At 43.1% G+C, this 6,046-nt stretch overlaps 1 pseudogene; it reads left to right on the top strand.

Moving 5' to 3' along the window:
• Nucleotides 1-1,132: 1,132 nt before the first annotated feature.
• LOC147900274 (galactan beta-1,4-galactosyltransferase GALS1 pseudogene) lies at nucleotides 1,133-3,580 on the top strand (annotated as a pseudogene).
• Nucleotides 3,581-6,046: the final 2,466 nt, after the last annotated feature.

Here is a 6,046-nt window from a genome sequence, read left to right as displayed (position 1 = left end):
CATATTGTCCATGATTTTGACACAAATCTATATCAATCTCAAGCTTCCTTCGAAAAAGTAATGACACGACATATCGCACATGTAAACTCTCTCCATGATCATCATGATTGTCACCATTAGTAGGCAAATATCAGCAACCATTTGCACAAGGGGGGTGTTAATGGGTGCTCAGATGTGAAGGCACCTAGCTACCAACGGTGGCCATGCCCAGCTCTCATTGGTGGGCTTTCGAAGGTCCCTATCTTGTGCGTCTCGTTGATGTGGATTGGCCATGACATGAAGAACAAGTATCCAACTTTATTGACAAGAGGTGAACCAAAAGTGTGCATATACAGCAAAGAATGAAAACTAGGATTGCTCCACAAAGCTGAATTCTCTTACGCCACATTTAGTATTCCAACCATATTGTAAACACTACGGTCCACTACAACCAATTCAACCTTCAAGCCTCAAATGCAGTGTACAACCTTTTAATAATCACAACTATATCATAACACCTATCTCTTTAATACAAGCTTGCAAAATTTGAATCATGAGGACATGTTTGGCCCACAGTCGGCGATCCTATTGCACTACCCTAAACATTCAAAGTCATTACATTAGAAACCTTGACGAGTGAAGCAAGATGAATAGTGATGGTGGATGGTCTTCCATGGCAAAGTTGGTGGCAAAAGAATGAGATTGTGAAGGGCTTTCAATCAGATTGAACTTTGTGGGTGGCCGTAAGGGAGGGTTGGTCATTGAGAAGTTGATAAAGAATCTCTAGCAAGCTATTGTGGACCTTTATGGAATCTTTTCTTTTCGTTTTCTTTCCGTCACCATCACTCAACCCTCACCCGATACACTAGGTACAGGACAGACCTGGTCAAAATAGGGACCAACGGATCTCGGATCACTCGGCACAGGACAGTGATCGAACGCACACACCCCTCACGCACGCACAAGTGTGACCACTAGTAGCTCGTCGGCAGCCCATGAGCACAGCGTTAACTTTGGAAAGCACCGGCGCAGTAAGAATCTTGCCAAACTGCTACCGTAGCCACTGCCCCAGCGAAGGTCACACAAGATAGTTTTCATGCCTCCCCGCTTTCAATTCCAGGTCCTTGCATCTCACTGCAAGCTGCTCGTATGCATGGAGACCAAGACTTTCATCATTCTGGTCACACTCACTCTCGCTCTCTTCTATGCCATATATTCTCAGAGTGTTCTCAAATCCGATCGAGCAGCATGCGCTGTAGAGCAACGCCTCCGGGATTCGCCGTCGTGGGCTAAAGTGGAACACGTCCCGTCCTTGCCCGATGATGCAGTTGAACAAGCTGATGATCCTGACGAGAAACGGCAATTTCGAGCTCACGGGTCTACTGCGTCCCTCTTCGTGGTCTACGGAGCCTACCGCGGCGGCACCAACACATTTGCAGTCGTGGGTTTAGCATCCAAGGCTGCCCATCAGTTTGGCGAACCGGGCTTCGAGTGCGAATGGGTACCGTCCGCTTTGTCCTTCATGAATTCGTCTGTCAAAGGCGAGAAAGCATACAAGATGCAACCAGATTATGGCTATGGTCGTGTATACAGTGTCCTGGTGGTGAACTGCACCTTCACTGAGGCAGTGGGAACAGATGGCAAAGGCGGGCAGCTCGTTTTATATGCTTCTTATGGCGATGGACTCGGAAAGCCGGATGAGCGCATAGTAGCTCTGACAGAGAAAGAGGGAGCTTATAATGCAGCTCTATATCAACCACCATACCCCTACGATTTTGTTTACTGCGGATCTCCACTGTTCGGACAGATCAATCCTCAGCGCATAAGAGAGTGGCTCGCTTATCACATCAGTCTTTTCGGTCCGCGATCGTACTTCATTCTCCAAGATGTTGGAGGGATTCTCCCTGAGGTGCGAGAGGTTTTAGAACCGTGGAGAAGATTAGGCTTCGTGAAGGTGGAGAACATCAGGCAACAAGCAGAGTACGATGGGTATTACTACAACCAGTTCCTGATCTTGAACGACTGCCTGCACAAAACGCGATTTCTCTCGGAATGGACATTTTTCTTCGATATCGATGAGTACATCTACGTCGGGAAACAAGAGAGGCTGGAGGACGCGATGAAACGGTATAATTCCAGTGCGATTGCACAAGTAAACTTACAGCAAAGTTTGATGTCGAACAATTTATGCATGGCGAATGCCAGCATCAATCCAACCTCAGGGTAAGTTTTCCGAGCGTGATTTGACGTTGGAATTTTCTCCTCGGCCATTTAGCATACCAGATCGTGACTTTTAGTGTTCATGTTTGCGAGAATTCCATGGTCTTTACTTGTGCCATTTTCTAATTCGCTCGTTGATGTGTGAGAATGTATATTCCTCGCTCATAGATTTCTACACCACACATGTCAGACCCAAAAACATAGCACGACTTCTACACCAGTGACCAGCAAGAACATCAACGTTCTGTGCATGATGCATAACTTGTGCCAAGTGTCTGCCAAGTTGTTTGTGTAGATCTAGTCGTTTTCCTTCCGCTATGTCGTCAATTTACAGGACGATTTGCTGGTTGTAATTTCTATAGACGCGAACAACAGAAGTCTGTGCGGATGATATTCGGCTTCGTGTTTGTTGATGCTTGTTCTCTGCAGATGGATCCGCGTTGAACATAAGTTTGAGGATCGAGTTTGTTTGTTTGAACGCTCATGCCGCTCTGCTTGTATATGTATGAGATTTTTGAGCGTATAGTATGAACAAAACTACACATCCTTTGTGTTCTAGCTCACCTTAGGACAAGTGACCTTAGTATGAACAAGACTACACTTCCCTTGTGTTCTAGCTCATCTTAGGACAAGTTATCTTCTCTGCATTCTGATCCCTGCAGCACCGCTCTGACACTCTTTCAAATTTTACTTCCTTGCTTATAGCCTTCAATTTTTATCCTTACGCTTGGAGCATTCAATGCAATCGCGAAGCCCAAAATGTGCTGCACAATATGATCTAACTCTTCCAACTGCTCAAGCCTCAAGAGCATAATTGCAAGCGTTTGAGAGACGACCGTATGATTTCTGGAGCTGGAAATGGATGCCTTGCGTTGGAGAAACAGATCATCACACGATATTTCGAGGACTCCTTTGCGTGTGGGATATGGGTGCTACGATTTTCCGAGCTGAGATATGTGGCCTAATAAATTGAGCCTGAGTTGCGTTGTGCAGGGATGCGTGGGGGTTGGAGAAGCTGGTATACAGAAACATGGATCCCCAATGGACAAAAACGAACGCCAAGTATGCGATAAAGCCAAGGAGCGTGTTTGCGACAGGGGTGCACGGGTCGCAGCACATGCAGGGCGAGTACGTGTGGGCAGAGTGGGAGGACATGAGATTCTTCCACTACCATAGGACTGTAGCCATAGCTGATGAGCTCTGCAAGCAGTTCATCAACTCCACCTCAGTTACCTATGAGAAGATCCTCTACCAAGTCGATGATGCCATGGCCATCCTTGCGCCCTCTGTCAAGAGTTTTGAAATGGAATACATAGCTAATCACTTTAAAACCTCACACTCTCAAGCCTCCCCCCCTCCTGTCACATCACCTTTACCCTAACATGAGCCCACCTTCTCTCGGCACATCTCCACCTTGGTAAGCAATTTATAGCCAAACGGTGTTCGATTCAACATGCACAACAAGGCCTCAATCTCCATGAGGTTGATTACTCAAATGAGGAGATGAAAAGCATGGCTTTTAAAGACCAACAATTCATTTGATCTTCCCTAAAAACAGAGCTACCTAGAATGTGCTAAAAAGCACTAGTCAAATAGCATTTAGTTTGGGACTCCATCTAATCATACTTGGTATTTAAAGTATCATTGAGTTACAAATTTCTAGTATCTTTCAAAATCTATTACTAAATTGTCTAGTTAGCACCCTATGCTTTTATCTACCTCCTTGAGAATGCTTTACTTATACTTGTGTAATAATTTTGCTTTATATGCATGAGCACTTTCATGTGTTATGTTCACAAAAGGGGTTGTTGACTAGTTATCAAACATGCCCAAAACCATTAGGCATATTTTAAATTTTGTGACTTTAATATATAATAGAGGCTTCAATCATGTCTCTTGTGTGGTTTTATGAGATACAATATTGACATGATAATACCACAAAGTGGAGTAAACTTGGAGCTAGGTCCATCATTTGTCACAGAACCACATTCCACTCATGTGACACTATCAATGTAGATTTCTTTATGGTAGGGGCTAAAATGATGCCTCTTGCAAAAATTTATTGACAACAAAGTGGAGGTAGACTTGGGGATTAACCATCATTTATCATGCATCATCCCCCTCACTCACAATAACAAACTAAAAAGTTTCTCATGCAATAAAGCCCTCCATGTTTTGTGCATTAAAATTGTCAATGTCGAATCTTTTTTGTTAGCACTGTCTCCATAGGAGGGAGTGTTTTAGTGGAAATGTTATGTTACTTTTAAGAAAATTTCATGTAAACTTGGATTTTTTTTTTAAATGTAAATAGAGTTGAGTTTTTTCACCTACCAATTAAAAAAGATAAATAGAGTTGAGTGCTTCAAATAAAATCTACCTTTTGATATATTATTCCATCTTTAGAGGCATGCAAACACTACAAGGCATAGGCCATTTTTCGATGAAAATACCGATGCTTTTTACATTAAAATTCTTTTTTTTCACGAGTGCAAACGTCACTATAAGAGTCGCTAAAAGCATCGGAAAAGAACCGTCGCTATATAGCGACGATCATAAACGTCACTATATAGTGACACTGTTAATTGTCTCTATATAGCGACACTGGTAAATGTCGCTATATAGCGATGATTAACAGAACTTTAAAAAAAGGGCTAGTAGGGCTAAACAGGGCTTGCTATGGCCCTGTTTAGCCCCACTAATCCTTTTTCTTTTGGTAATTACAAAACAAAGTTTTTTTATAACAAAATTTCCCTTGCGAAAAGGGTGATACAAAATCGCTCAAATGAAATGATCAAGCAACAAAAGCATATACATGTCGGACATATACAACATTGTTTGTAACAAAATTACCCTTTTGAAAGGGCGATACAAAATTGCTCAAACGAGTGGATATACAAAATGACATACAGGGCGAAGAAAATGCTACTACCACTACTACTACTACTCATCCGAATCCGAATCATCCTTGTCTTATTGGTCTGTTCCTTGGTCCTCGTCAGCTGCGTCTTCTCCCTCATCCTCTCATGTGCGTCTGATCCCTGGCCCTATTGATCGCTCGCCTCCAATGATGGGACGCTTGAGCTTTGACCCTAAGAGTGAACCATATAAATCAAAAATTAGATTGGAACTTAAAGAATAAAACAATTTAAAAAGTGAGATTACAAGTAGGAGTAAACTTATACCGTGCAAGTAGCCACCTCAGCCCAATCGACCATCACTCCCATTGCCTCTTGCTCAATAAACCACGACTTTGTTCCTATCCGAAATGCGTGTCGCATCTCTGCATCTATAGGAAGACGACCCATCGCAGGTTGCTGTGGATCCAATTTACGAGAGTTAGAGTTAGCTAAAGTGCATGTAATATGTAGTAAAACAAATAGAACAATACATTAAATGAGAAAAAGTAGACTTTCCATGGTTGCCTCGAACGCCAACCATCTGCCTGTACCAAAGTGCGAAGTACCTATGACATCCAGCCATCTCTTCGCAGCCCTCCTTTGACCCTCGAACAATTCGGGATGGTCCCTATTTTGCTTCTTGAAGAACTTCCAATTAGCTTTGTCTACCCAGCTAGGTTTAGCCAACCCCTTTGTGATGGAAGTACGCAAGGTTGATCTACGATGCTTCAAGATCAAACCCATGCGCTCTCGCATATAATCCTCATTAAACTCCCAATTTGGCAGATTAGGGTATTTTTATTTTAACTCATCGATGACCGCCTGCTTCTTTTGGCCATCTTGATACCGCCAATTAGTAGCAATGCCGCCCTTGAAGTGATGGCTCATTAACCTACTCATGGTGGCCATCACTGCTTTGCCCTTTCTATCTTCTATTATCTCTCCGGAAG

The sequence above is a fragment of the Dipteris shenzhenensis genome, chromosome 7, assembly GCF_047967505.1.
Source record: "Dipteris shenzhenensis isolate YYH24624 ecotype China chromosome 7, Dip_SZ_1.0, whole genome shotgun sequence".
NCBI lineage: Eukaryota > Viridiplantae > Streptophyta > Polypodiopsida > Gleicheniales > Dipteridaceae > Dipteris > Dipteris shenzhenensis.
This window is presented reverse-complemented; position numbering and strand designations above follow the sequence as displayed.